Source organism: Triturus cristatus, chromosome 8 (assembly GCF_964204655.1).
Source record: "Triturus cristatus chromosome 8, aTriCri1.1, whole genome shotgun sequence".
Taxonomy (NCBI): Eukaryota; Metazoa; Chordata; class Amphibia; order Caudata; family Salamandridae; genus Triturus; species Triturus cristatus.
The window spans coordinates 55,741,222-55,755,842 of record NC_140591.1 but is presented as its reverse complement, the minus strand read 5'-3'; the positions used below and the strand labels follow the sequence as shown (position 1 = coordinate 55,755,842).

General features: G+C 37.5%; 6 non-coding genes across 6 annotated transcripts; all 6 read right to left on the bottom strand.

Moving 5' to 3' along the window:
• Positions 1–1,006: 1,006 nt before the first annotated feature.
• Positions 1,007–1,079, bottom strand: TRNAF-GAA (transfer RNA phenylalanine (anticodon GAA)). Its single transcript has one exon. It is a non-coding gene; the product is annotated as a tRNA-Phe (tRNA).
• Positions 1,080–2,175: 1,096 nt separating this feature from the next.
• TRNAF-GAA (transfer RNA phenylalanine (anticodon GAA)) lies at positions 2,176–2,248 on the bottom strand. Its single transcript has one exon. It is a non-coding gene; the product is annotated as a tRNA-Phe (tRNA).
• A 2,844-nt stretch (positions 2,249–5,092) lies between these two features.
• Positions 5,093–5,165, bottom strand: TRNAF-GAA (transfer RNA phenylalanine (anticodon GAA)). The gene has a single exon. It is a non-coding gene; the product is annotated as a tRNA-Phe (tRNA).
• Positions 5,166–8,009: 2,844 nt separating this feature from the next.
• Positions 8,010–8,082, bottom strand: TRNAF-GAA (transfer RNA phenylalanine (anticodon GAA)). The gene has a single exon. It is a non-coding gene; the product is annotated as a tRNA-Phe (tRNA).
• Positions 8,083–9,170: 1,088 nt separating this feature from the next.
• On the bottom strand, positions 9,171–9,243 carry TRNAF-GAA (transfer RNA phenylalanine (anticodon GAA)). Its single transcript has one exon. It is a non-coding gene; the product is annotated as a tRNA-Phe (tRNA).
• Positions 9,244–12,087: 2,844 nt separating this feature from the next.
• Positions 12,088–12,160, bottom strand: TRNAF-GAA (transfer RNA phenylalanine (anticodon GAA)). The gene has a single exon. It is a non-coding gene; the product is annotated as a tRNA-Phe (tRNA).
• Between the last annotated feature and the right edge of the window lie 2,461 nt (positions 12,161–14,621).

The window sequence follows — 14,621 nt, the reverse complement described above, 5'->3', positions numbered from 1 at the left end:
TTGTCCAATATTATTCAGCAGCTAAATTGGTCTGATGGGTGAATTTCCTTTTTAGGAGCCAAGTTAGTTAGAAGATGTTTGTAAACTATGAATGGATTTATACTCAGACACACAGACCTATATGGCGAGGGTAGGCAAACTAGGTCATCTGACTACTAACAGTTTTGTATAAGGGGAACTTGAGGCTGATGCAGGCAAAGCTTTACTTTCAATTAAAGGAAGAATTGGCAAATAAAGCAGGTAAAGTTGAATACAAGAGAGGTGGAAGCAAGTTTGACAGAAAGACAGAATGTAAAAAATATGTTGAAATGGTTGTCTTATCGATCAGCTTGATAAAAGGTTTTGATCATTATAAACAACGTCAATATGAGTTGACTCCAAATAGCATTTGTGGCATGCAAAGCAGAAGTTCAAAATGTGCCTAAACCCGGGATTGAACCAGGGACCTTTAGATCTTCAGTCTACTGCTCTCCCAACTGAGCTATTTCATCCAGCTGGCAATTTTGGCTTTCTGTTGTATTTTTTATAATTGTTAAAGATAAATGCAGAACCTGGTCACTCTATCTGCATGTGCAGTTATGTGTTAAATTGTCCAGTATTATTCAGTAGCTAAATTGGTCTGATGGGTGAATTTCCTTTTTAGGAGCCAAGTTAGTTAGATGATGTTTGTAAACTAGGAATGGACTTATACTCAGAAACACAGACCTATATGGCGAGGGTCGGCAAGCTAGGTCATCTGACTACTAACAGTTTTGTATAAGGGGAACTGGAGGCTGATGCAGGCAAAGCTTTACTTTCAATTAACGGAAGAATTGGGAAATAAAGGAGGCAAAGTTGAATACAAGAGAGGTGGAAGCAAGTTTGAAAGAAAGACAGAAAGTAAATAATATGTTGAATTAATTGTATTGTTGATTATCTTGATAAAAGGTTTTGATCATTATAAACAAAGTCAATATGAGTTGACTCAAAATAGTCTTTGTGGCATGCAAAGCAGAAGTTCAAAATGTGCCGAAACCCGGGATCGAACCAGGGACCTTTAGATCTTCAGTCTAACGCTCTCCCAACTGAGCTATTTCGGCCTGCCAGCAGCTATAGTATTCAGCCTCTTTTTTTGAACAATCCCAGAACAGAGATGCAGAACCTGGATTTTCAACCTGAGGTTAGAGCTGTGTTTTAATGTGTCCTGCATTGTTCAGCAGCTAACTGGTGAAATGGGTGAGTAGCGTTTTTGGGATAAATGTTAGGTCGTTTTTCTTTTAAAACTCTAAGTGGACCAGCACTGTATTACACAGACGTATGTCGCCTGAGTAGGTAAGCTATGTCATCTCAATACTGACAACTTTGTTCAAGGAGAAGTGAAAGCTGATGCAGACAAGAGTTTACTTTGAAAAAAGTATAAAATGGGATAAATTCGTCATCAAAGCTGATGGCAAGAGAGGTGGAAGCAAGTTTAGAAGGAGGACAGAAAGACAACTTTTTGTTGAAGTTATCATGTTGTTGATCAGTTGATAAAATATTTTGAGAAATAAAGAAAAAAAAACTAGAGCTGATTTCAAGAAATATTTTGCAAGAATGTAGGATCCCCTCGCACTGTGCTGAAAGTCAGGATTGAATCAGGTACCTTAAGCTCTTCAGTCTAACGATCTCCCAACTGAGATATTTCAGCCAACAAGTCCCTGTGGCCTCCTGATGTATTATTAATAATTGTAGACGATACATACAGAACCTGGTCATTCTATTTTCGTTTATAGTTATGTGTTAAAGTGTCCAGTATCATTCAGCAGGTAACTTGGTCTGATGAGTGAATATCCTTTTTAGGGGACAATGTAGGTAGAATTTTTTTTTCTAAACTCTGAATTGACTTATACTATGAAACACAGACCTATATGGCCAGGGTGTACAAGCTATGTCATCTGACTACTGACAGTTTTGTATAAGGGGAATTGGAGGCTGATGCAGGCAAAGCTTTACTTTAAAATAAAGCAAGAAGTTTCAAATAAATGAGGCATAGTTGAATACAAGAGAGGTGGAAGCAAGTTTGAAAAGAAGACAGAAAGTAAATAATATGTTGAATTGATTGTGTTGTTGATCAGATTGATAAAAGGTTTTGATAAAGAAGAGCGTTGATTTAACTCCAAACAGCTTTTGAGACATGAAAATCAGAGGTTGAAATTGTGCCGAAACCCGGGATTGAACCAGGGACCTTTAGATCTTCAGTCTAACGCTCTCCCAACTGAGCTATTTCGGCCTGCTGGTAGTTTGGGTCTTCATCCTTTCTTTTAAACTTCCCAAGAAAATAGTTGCTCAACCTCATGCTAGAGCTATGTTTTAAGATGTCCTGTATCATTCATCAGTTAACGGGTGCAATAGGTAAATAGCATTTTTCGGATCCAGGTTAGGTAGCTTTTTGTTTTACTCTGAATGGACTAGCACCATATTACACAGAGGTATTTGGCCTGAGTAGGTAAGCTATGTCATCTGAATACTGAAATCTGTGTTCAAGGAGAAGTGGAAGCTGATGCAGACAAGAGTTTACTTTACAAAAAAGCATGAAATAGGAAACATTTGTAGTCGAAGCTGAATGCAAGAGAGGTGGAAGCAAATTTAGAAGGAGGACAGAAAGACAATTCTATGTTGAATTGATCATGTTGTCGATCAGTTGATCAAATATTTTGATAAATAAAGAAAGAAAAACTTGAGCTGATACCAAGAAATATTTTGTGAGAAGCAAGAAACCTCTCAGACTTTTCCGAAACCCAGCATTGAAAAAGGGACTTTTAGATTTTCAATCTAACACTCTCCCAACTGAGCTATTTCATCCAGCTGGCCATTTTGGCTTTCTGTTGTATTTTTGATAATTGTTAAAGATAAATGCAGACCCTGGTCATTCTATCTGCATGTGCAGTTATGTGTTAAATTGTCCAATATTATTCAGCAGCTAAATTGGTCTGATGGGTGAATTTCCTTTTTAGGAGCCAAGTTAGTTAGAAGATGTTTGTAAACTATGAATGGACTTATACTCAGACACACAGACCTATATGGCGAGGGTAGGCAAACTAGGTCATCTGACTACTAACAGTTTTGTATAAGGGGAACTCGAGGCTGATGCAGGCAAAGCTTTACTTTCAATTAAAGGAAGAATTGGCAAATAAAGCAGGTAAAGTTGAATACAAGAGAGGTGGAAGCAAGTTTGACAGAAAGACAGAATGTAAAAAATATGTTGAAATGGTTGTCTTATCGATCAGCTTGATAAAAGGTTTTGATCATTATAAACAACGTCAATATGAGTTGACTCCAAATAGCATTTGTGGCATGCAAAGCGGAAGTTCAAAATGTGCCTTAACCCGGGATTGAACCAGGGACCTTTAGATCTTCAGTCTACTGCTCTCCCAACTGAGCTATTTCATCCAGCTGGCAATTTTGGCTTTCTGTTGTATTTTTTATAATTGTTAAAGATAAATGCAGAACCTGGTCACTCTATCTGCATGTGCAGTTATGTGTTAAATTGTCCAGTATTATTCAGTAGCTAAATTGGTCTGATGGGTGAATTTCCTTTTTAGGAGCCAAGTTAGTTAGATGATGTTTGTAAACTATGAATGGACTTATACTCAGAAACACAGACCTATATGGCGAGGGTCGGCAAGCTAGGTCATCTGACTACTAACAGTTTTGTATAAGGGGAACTGGAGGCTGATGCAGGCAAAGTTTTACTTTCAATTAAAGGAAGAATTGGGAAATAAAGGAGGCAAAGTTGAATACAAGAGAGGTGGAAGCAAGTTTGAAAGAAAGACAGAAAGTAAATAATATGTTGAATTAATTGTATTGTCGATTATCTTGATAAAAGGTTTTGATCATTATAAACAAAGTCAATATGAGTTGACTCAAAATAGTCTTTGTGGCATGCAAAGCAGAAGTTCAAAATGTGCCGAAACCCAGGATCGAACCAGGGACCTTTAGATCTTCAGTCTAACGCTCTCCCAACTGAGCTATTTCGGCCTGCCAGCAGTTATAGTATTCAGCCTCTTTTTTTGAACAATCCCAGAACAGAGATGCAGAACCTGGATTTTCAATCTGAGGTTAGAGCTGTGTTTTAATGTGTCCTGCATTGTTCAGCAGCTAACTGGTGAAATGGGTGAGTAGCGTTTTTGGGATAAATGTTAGGTCGTTTTTCTTTTAAAACTCTAAGTGGACCAGCACTGTATTACACAGACGTATGTCGTCTGAGTAGGTAAGCTATGTCATCTCAATACTGACAACTTTGTTCAAGGAGAAGTGAAAGCTGATGCAGAGAAGAGTTTACTTTGAAAAAAGTATAAAATGGGATAAATTCGTCATCAAAGCTGATGGCAAGAGAGGTGGAAGCAAGTTTAGAAGGAGGACAGAAAGACAACTTTTTGTTGAAGTTATCATGTTGTTGATCAGTTGATAAAATATTTTGAGAAATAAAGAAAAAAAAACTAGAGCTGATTTCAAGAAATATTTTGCAAGAATGTAGGATCCCCTCGCACTGTGCTGAAAGTCAGGATTGAATCAGGTACCTTAAGCTCTTCAGTCTAACGATCTCCCAACTGAGATATTTCAGCCAACAAGTCCCTGTGGCCTCCTGATGTATTATTAATAATTGTAGACGATACATACAGAACCTGGTCATTCTATTTTCGTTTATAGTTATATGTTAAAGTGTCCAGTATCATTCAGCAGGTAACTTGGTCTGATGAGTGAATATCCTTTTTAGGGGACAATGTAGGTAGAATTTTTTTTTCTAAACTCTGAATTGACTTATACTCTGAAACACAGACCTATATGGCCAGGGTGTACAAGCTATGTCATCTGACTACTGACAGTTTTGTATAAGGGGAATTGGAGGCTCATGCAGGCAAAGCTTTACTTTAAAATAAAGCAAGAAGTTTCAAATAAATGAGGCATAGTTGAATACAAGAGAGGTGGAAGCAAGTTTGAAAATAAGACAGAAAGTAAATAATATGTTGAATTGATTGTGTTGTTGATCAGATTGATAAAAGGTTTTGATAAAGAAGAGCGTTGATTTAACTCCAAACAGCTTTCGAGACATGAAAAGCAGAGGTTGAAATTGTGCCGAAACCCGGGATTGAACCAGGGACCTTTAGATCTTCAGTCTAACGCTCTCCCAACTGAGCTATTTCGGCCTGCTGGTAGTTTGGGTCTTCATCCTTTCTTTTAAACTTCCCAAGAAAATAGATGCTCAACCTCATGCTAGAGCTATGTTTTAAGATGTCCTGTATCATTCATCAGTTAACGGGTGCAATAGGTAAATAGCATTTTTCGGATCCAGGTTAGGTAGCTTTTTTTTTTACTCTGAATGGACTAGCACCATATTACACAGAGGTATTTGGCCTGAGTAGGTAAGCTATGTCATCTGAATACTGAAATCTGTGTTCAAGGAGAAGTGGAAGCTGATGCAGACAAGAGTTTACTTTACAAAAAAGCATGAAATAGGAAACATTTGTAGTCGAAGCTGAATGCAAGAGAGGTGGAAGCAAATTTAGAAGGAGGACAGAAAGACAATTCTATGTTGAATTGATCATGTTGTCGATCAGTTGATCAAATATTTTGATAAATAAAGAAAGAAAAACTTGAGCTGATACCAAGAAATATTTTGTGAGAAGCAAGAAACCTCTCAGACTTTTCCGAAACCCAGCATTGAACAAGGGACTTTTAGATTTTCAATCTAACACTCTCCCAACTGAGCTATTTCATCCAGCTGGCCATTTTGGCTTTCTGTTGTATTTTTGATAATTGTTAAAGATAAATGCAGACCCTGGTCATTCTATCTGCATGTGCAGTTATGTGTTAAATTGTCCAATATTATTCAGCAGCTAAATTGGTCTGATGGGTGAATTTCCTTTTTAGGAGCCAAGTTAGTTAGAAGATGTTTGTAAACTATGAATGGACTTATACTCAGACACACAGACCTATATGGCGAGGGTAGGCAAACTAGGTCATCTGACTACTAACAGTTTTGTATAAGGGGAACTCGAGGCTGATGCAGGCAAAGCTTTACTTTCAATTAAAGGAAGAATTGGCAAATAAAGCAGGTAAAGTTGAATACAAGAGAGGTGGAAGCAAGTTTGACAGAAAGACAGAATGTAAAAAATATGTTGAAATGGTTGTCTTATCGATCAGCTTGATAAAAGGTTTTGATCATTATAAACAACGTCAATATGAGTTGACTCCAAATAGCATTTGTGGCATGCAAAGCAGAAGTTCAAAATGTGCCTAAACCCGGGATTGAACCAGGGACCTTTAGATCTTCAGTCTACTGCTCTCCCAACTGAGCTATTTCATCCAGCTGGCAATTTTGGCTTTCTGTTGTATTTTTTATAATTGTTAAAGATAAATGCAGAACCTGGTCACTCTATCTGCATGTGCAGTTATGTGTTAAATTGTCCAGTATTATTCAGTAGCTAAATTGGTCTGATGGGTGAATTTCCTTTTTAGGAGCCAAGTTAGTTAGATGATGTTTGTAAACTATGAATGGACTTATACTCAGAAACACAGACCTATATGGCGAGGGTCGGCAAGCTAGGTCATCTGACTACTAACAGTTTTGTATAAGGGGAACTGGAGGCTGATGCAGGCAAAGCTTTACTTTCAATTAAAGGAAGAATTGGGAAATAAAGGAGGCAAAGTTGAATACAAGAGAGGTGGAAGCAAGTTTGAAAGAAAGACAGAAAGTAAATAATATGTTGAATTAATTGTATTGTCGATTATCTTGATAAAAGGTTTTGATCATTATAAACAAAGTCAATATGAGTTGACTCAAAATAGTCTTTGTGGCATGCAAAGCAGAAGTTCAAAATGTGCCGAAACCCGGGATCGAACCAGGGACCTTTACATCTTCAGTCTAACACTCTCCCAACTGAGCTATTTCGGCCTGCCAGCAGCTATAGTATTCAGCCTCTTTTTTTTAACAATCCCACAACAGAGATGCAGAACCTGGATTTTCAATCTGAGGTTAGAGCTGTGTTTTAATGTGTCCTGCATTGTTCAGCAGCTAACTGGTGAAATGGGTGAGTAGCGTTTTTGGGATAAATGTTAGGTCGTTTTTCTTTTAAAACTCTGAGTGGACCAGCACTGTTTTACACAGACGTATGTCGCCTGAGTAGGTAAGCTATGTCATCTCAATACTGACAACTTTGTTCAAGGAGAAGTGAAAGCTGATGCAGACAAGAGTTTACTTTGAAAAAAGTATAAAATGGGATAAATTCGTCATCAAAGTTGATGGCAAGAGAGGTGGAAGCAAGTTTAGAAGGAGGACAGAAAGACAACTTTTTGTTGAAGTTATCATGTTGTTGATCAGTTGATAAAATATTTTGAGAAATAAAGAAAAAAAAAATAGAGCTGATTTCAAGAAATATTTTGCAAGAATGTAGGATCCCCTCGCACTGTGCTGAAAGTCAGGATTGAATCAGGTACCTTAAGCTCTTCAGTCTAACGATCTCCCAACTGAGATATTTCAGCCAACAAGTCCCTGTGGCCTCCTGATGTATTATTAATAATTGTAGACGATACATACAGCACCTGGTCATTCTATTTTCGTTCATAGTTATGTGTTAAAGTGTCCAGTATCATTCAGCAGGTAACTTGGTCTGATGAGTGAATATCCTTTTTAGGGGACAAGGTAGGTAGAATTTTTTTTTCTAAACTTTGAATTGACTTATACTCTGAAACACAGACCTATATGGCCAGGGTGTACAAGCTATGTCATCTGACTACTGACAGTTTTGTATAAGGGGAATTGGAGGCTGATGCAGGCAAAGCTTTACTTTAAAATAAAGCAAGAAGTTGCAAATAAATGAGGCATAGTTGAATACAAGAGAGGTGGAAGCAAGTTTGAAAGGAAGACAGAAAGTAAATAATATGTTGAATTGATTGTGTTGTTGATCAGATTGATAAAAGGTTTTGATAAAGAAGAGCGTTGATTTAACTCCAAACAGCTTTTGTGACATGAAAAGCAGAAGTTGAAATTGTGCCGAAACCCGGGATTGAACCAGGGACCTTTAGATCTTCAGTCTAACGCTCTCCCAACTGAGCTATTTCGGCCTGCTGGTAGTTTGGGTCTTCATCCTTTCTTTTAAACTTCCCAAGAAAATAGATTCTCAACCTCATGCTAGAGCTATGTTTTAAGATGTCCTGTATCATTCATCAGTTAACGGGTGCAATAGGTAAATAGCATTTTTCGGATCCAGGTTAGGTAGCTTTTGTTTTTTACTCTGAATGGACTAGCACCATATTACACAGAGGTATTTGGCCTGAGTAGGTAAGCTATGTCATCTGAATACTGAAATCTGTGTTCAAGGAGAAGTGGAAGCTGATGCAGACAAGAGTTTACTTTACAAAAAAGCATGAAATAGGAAACATTTGTAGTCGAAGCTGAATGCAAGAGAGGTGGAAGCAAATTTAGAAGGAGGACAGAAAGACAATTCTATGTTGAATTGATCATGTTGTCGATCAGTTGATCAAATATTTTGATAAATAAAGAAAGAAAAACTTGAGCTGATACCAAGAAATATTTTGTGAGAAGCAAGAAACCTCTCAGACTTTTCCGAAACCCAGCATTGAACAAGGGACATTTAGATTTTCAATCTAACACTCTCCCAACTGAGCTATTTCATCCAGCTGGCCATTTTGGCTTTCTGTTGTATTTTTTATAATTGTTAAAGATAAATGCAGAACCTGGTCACTCTATCTGCATGTGCAGTTATGTGTTAAATTGTCCAGTATTATTCAGTAGCTAAATTGGTCTGATGGGTGAATTTCCTTTTTAGGAGCCAAGTTAGTTAGATGATGTTTGTAAACTAGGAATGGACTTATACTCAGAAACACAGACCTATATGGCGAGGGTCGGCAAGCTAGGTCATCTGACTACTAACAGTTTTGTATAAGGGGAACTGGAGGCTGATGCAGGCAAAGCTTTACTTTCAATTAAAGGAAGAATTGGGAAATAAAGGAGGCAAAGTTGAATACAAGAGAGGTGGAAGCAAGTTTGAAAGAAAGACAGAAAGTAAATAATATGTTGAATTAATTGTATTGTTGATTATCTTGATAAAAGGTTTTGATCATTATAAACAAAGTCAATATGAGTTGACTCAAAATAGTCTTTGTGGCATGCAAAGCAGAAGTTCAAAATGTGCCGAAACCCGGGATCGAACCAGGGACCTTTAGATCTTCAGTCTAACGCTCTCCCAACTGAGCTATTTCAGCCTGCCAGCAGCTATAGTATTCAGCCTCTTTTTTTGAACAATCCCAGAACAGAGATGCAGAACCTGGATTTTCAACCTGAGGTTAGAGCTGTGTTTTAATGTGTCCTGCATTGTTCAGCAGCTAACTGGTGAAATGGGTGAGTAGCGTTTTTGGGATAAATGTTAGGTCGTTTTTCTTTTAAAACTCTAAGTGGACCAGCACTGTATTACACAGACGTATGTCGCCTGAGTAGGTAAGCTATGTCATCTCAATACTGACAACTTTGTTCAAGGAGAAGTGAAAGCTGATGCAGACAAGAGTTTACTTTGAAAAAAGTATAAAATGGGATAAATTCGTCATCAAAGTTGATGGCAAGAGAGGTGGAAGCAAGTTTAGAAGGAGGACAGAAAGACAACTTTTTGTTGAAGTTATCATGTTGTTGATCAGTTGATAAAATATTTTGAGAAATAAAGAAAAAAAAACTAGAGCTGATTTCAAGAAATATTTTGCAAGAATGTAGGATCCCCTCGCACTGTGCTGAAAGTCAGGATTGAATCAGGTACCTTAAGCTCTTCAGTCTAACGATCTCCCAACTGAGATATTTCAGCCAACAAGTCCCTGTGGCCTCCTGATGTATTATTAATAATTGTAGATGATACATACAGAACCTGGTCATTCTATTTTCGTTTATAGTTATGTGTTAAAGTGTCCAGTATCATTCAGCAGGTAACTTGGTCTGATGAGTGAATATCCTTTTTAGGGCACAATGTAGGTAGAATTTTTTTTTCTAAACTCTGAATTGACTTATACTCTGAACCACAGACCTATATGGCCAGGGTGTACAAGCTATGTCATCTGACTACTGACAGTTTTGTATAAGGGGAATTGGAGGCTGATGCAGGCAAAGCTTTACTTTAAAATAAAGCAAGAAGTTGCAAATAAATGAGGCATAGTTGAATACAAGAGAGGTGGAAGCAAGTTTGAAAGGAAGACAGAAAGTAAATAATATGTTGAATTGATTGTGTTGTTGATCAGATTGATGAAAGGTTTTGATAAAGAAGAGCTTTGATTTAACTCCAAACAGCTTTTGTGACATGAAAAGCAGAAGTTGAAATTGTGCCGAACCCCGGGATTGAACCAGGGACCTTTAGATCTTCATTCTAACGCTCTCCCAACTGAGCTATTTCAGCCTGCTGGTAGTTTGGGTCTTCATCCTTTCTTTTAAACTTCCCAAGAAAATAGATGCTCATCCTCATGCTAGAGCTATGTTTTAAGATGTCCTGTATCATTCATCAGTTAACGGGTGCAATAGGTAAATAGCATTTTTCGGATCCAGGTTAGGTAGCTTTTTTTTTTACTCTGAATGGACTAGCACCATATTACACAGAGGTATTTGGCCTGAGTAGGTAAGCTACGTCATCTGAATACTGAAATCTGTGTTCAAGGAGAAGTGGAAGCTGATGCAGACAAGAGTTTACTTTACAAAAAAGCATGAAATAGGAAACATTTGTAGTCGAAGCTGAATGCAAGAGAGGTGGAAGCAAATTTAGAAGGAGGACAGAAAGACAATTCTATGTTGAATTGATCATGTTGTCGATCAGTTGATCAAATATTTTGATAAATAAAGAAAGAAAAACTTGAGCTGATACCAAGAAATATTTTGTGAGAAGCAAGAAACCTCTCAGACTTTTCCGAAACCCAGCATTGAACAAGGGACTTTTAGATTTTCAATCTAACACTCTCCCAACTGAGCTATTTCATCCAGCTGGCCATTTTGGCTTTCTGTTGTATTTTTGATAATTGTTAAAGATAAATGCAGACCCTGGTCATTCTATCTGCATGTGCAGTTATGTGTTAAATTGTCCAATATTATTCAGCAGCTAAATTGGTCTGATGGGTGAATTTCCTTTTTAGGAGCCAAGTTAGTTAGAAGATGTTTGTAAACTATGAATGGACTTATACTCAGACACACAGACCTATATGGCGAGGGTAGGCAAACTAGGTCATCTGACTACTAACAGTTTTGTATAAGGGGAACTCGAGGCTGATGCAGGCAAAGCTTTACTTTCAATTAAAGGAAGAATTGGCAAATAAAGCAGGTAAAGTTGAATACAAGAGAGGTGGAAGCAAGTTTGACAGAAAGACAGAATGTAAAAAATATGTTGAAATGGTTGTCTTATCGATCAGCTTGATAAAAGGTTTTGATCATTATAAACAACGTCAATATGAGTTGACTCCAAATAGCATTTGTGGCATGCAAAGCAGAAGTTCAAAATGTGCCTAAACCCGGGATTGAACCAGGGACCTTTAGATCTTCAGTCTACTGCTCTCCCAACTGAGCTATTTCATCCAGCTGGCAATTTTGGCTTTCTGTTGTATTTTTTATAATTGTTAAAGATAAATGCAGAACCTGGTCACTCTATCTGCATGTGCAGTTATGTGTTAAATTGTCCAGTATTATTCAGTAGCTAAATTGGTCTGATGGGTGAATTTCCTTTTTAGGAGCCAAGTTAGTTAGATGATGTTTGTAAACTATGAATGGACTTATACTCAGAAACACAGACCTATATGGCGAGGGTCGGCAAGCTAGGTCATCTGACTACTAACAGTTTTGTATAAGGGGAACTGGAGGCTGATGCAGGCAAAGCTTTACTTTCAATTAAAGGAAGAATTGGGAAATAAAGGAGGCAAAGTTGAATACAAGAGAGGTGGAAGCAAGTTTGAAAGAAAGACAGAAAGTAAATAATATGTTGAATTAATTGTATTGTCGATTATCTTGATAAAAGGTTTTGATCATTATAAACAAAGTCAATATGAGTTGACTCAAAATAGTCTTTGTGGCATGCAAAGCAGAAGTTCAAAATGTGCCGAAACCCGGGATCGAACCAGGGACCTTTAGATCTTCAGTCTAACACTCTCCCAACTGAGCTATTTCGGCCTGCCAGCAGCTATAGTATTCAGCCTCTTTTTTTGAACAATCCCAGAACAGAGATGCAGAACCTGGATTTTCAATCTGAGGTTAGAGCTGTGTTTTAATGTGTCCTGCATTGTCCAGCAGCTAACTGGTGAAATGGGTGAGTAGCGTTTTTGGGATAAATGTTAGGTCGTTTTTCTTTTAAAACTCTGAGTGGACCAGCACTGTATTACACAGACGTATGTCGCCTGAGTAGGTAAGCTATGTCATCTCAATACTGACAACTTTGTTCAAGGAGAAGTGAAAGCTGATGCAGACAAGAGTTTACTTTGAAAAAAGTATAAAATGGGATAAATTCGTCATCAAAGTTGATGGCAAGAGAGGTGGAAGCAAGTTTAGAAGGAGGACAGAAAGACAACTTTTTGTTGAAGTTATCATGTTGTTGATCAGTTGATAAAATATTTTGAGAAATAAAGAAAAAAAAAATAGAGCTGATTTCAAGAAATATTTTGCAAGAATGTAGGATCCACTCGCACTGTGCTGAAAGTCAGGATTGAATCAGGTACCTTAAGCTCTTCAGTCTAACGATCTCCCAACTGAGATATTTCAGCCAACAAGTCCCTGTGGCCTCCTGATGTATTATTAATAATTGTAGACGATACATACAGCACCTGGTCATTCTATTTTCGTTCATAGTTATGTGTTAAAGTGTCCAGTATCATTCAGCAGGTAACTTGGTCTGATGAGTGAATATCCTTTTTAGGGGACAAGGTAGGTAGAATTTTTTTTTCTAAACTTTGAATTAACTTATACTCTGAAACACAGACCTATATGGCCAGGGTGTACAAGCTATGTCATCTGACTACTGACAGTTTTGTATAAGGGGAATTGGAGGCTGATGCAGGCAAAGCTTTACTTTAAAATAAAGCAAGAAGTTGCAAATAAATGAGGCATAGTTGAATACAAGAGAGGTGGAAGCAAGTTTGAAAGGAAGACAGAAAGTAAATAATATGTTGAATTGATTGTGTTGTTGATCAGATTGATAAAAGGTTTTGATAAAGAAGAGCGTTGATTTAACTCCAAACAGCTTTTGTGACATGAAAAGCAGAAGTTGAAATTGTGCCGAAACCCGGGATTGAACCAGGGACCTTTAGATCTTCAGTCTAACGCTCTCCCAACTGAGCTATTTCAGCCTGCTGGTAGTTTGGGTCTTCATCCTCTCTTTTAAACTTCCCAAGAAAATAGATGCTCAACCTCATGCTAGAGCTATGTTTTAAGATGTCCTGTATCATTCATCAGTTAACGGGTGCAATAGGTAAATAGCATTTTTCGGATCCAGGTTAGGTAGCTTTTGTTTTTTACTCTGAATGGACTAGCACCATATTACACAGAGGTATTTGGCCTGAGTAGGTAAGCTATGTCATCTGAATACTGAAATCTGTGTTCAAGGAGAAGTGGAAGCTGATGCAGACAAGAGTTTACTTTACAAAAAAGCATGAAATAGGAAACATTTGTAGTCGAAGCTGAATGCAAGAGAGGTGGAAGCAAATTTAGAAGGAGGACAGAAAGACAATTCTATGTTGAATTGATCATGTTGTCGATCAGTTGATCAAATATTTTGATAAATAAAGAAAGAAAAACTTGAGCTGATACCAAGAAATATTTTGTGAGAAGCAAGAAACCTCTCAGACTTTTCCGAAACCCAGCATTGAACAAGGGACTTTTAGATTTTCAATCTAACACTCTCCCAACTGAGCTATTTCATCCAGCTGGCCATTTTGGCTTTCTGTTGTATTTTTGATAATTGTTAAAGATAAATGCAGACCCTGGTCATTCTATCTGCATGTGCAGTTATGTGTTAAATTGTCCAATATTATTCAGCAGCTAAATTGGTCTGATGGGTGAATTTCCTTTTTAGGAGCCAAGTTAGTTAGAAGATGTTTGTAAACTATGAATGGACTTATACTCAGACACACAGACCTATATGGCGAGGGTAGGCAAACTAGGTCATCTGACTACTAACAGTTTTGTATAAGGGGAACTCGAGGCTGATGCAGGCAAAGCTTTACTTTCAATTAAAGGAAGAATTGGCAAATAAAGCAGGTAAAGTTGAATACAAGAGAGGTGGAAGCAAGTTTGACAGAAAGACAGAATGTAAAAAATATGTTGAAATGGTCGTCTTATCGATCAGCTTGATAAAAGGTTTTGATCATTATAAACAACGTCAATATGAGTTGACTCCAAATAGCATTTGTGGCATGCAAAGCAGAAGTTCAAAATGTGCCTAAACCCGGGATTGAACCAGGGACCTTTAGATCTTCAGTCTACTGCTCTCCCAACTGAGCTATTTCATCCAGCTGGCAATTTTGGCTTTCTGTTGTATTTTTTATAATTGTTAAAGATAAATGCAGAACCTGGTCACTCTATCTGCATGTGCAGTTATGTGTTAAATTGTCCAGTATTATTCAGTAGCTAAATTGGTCTG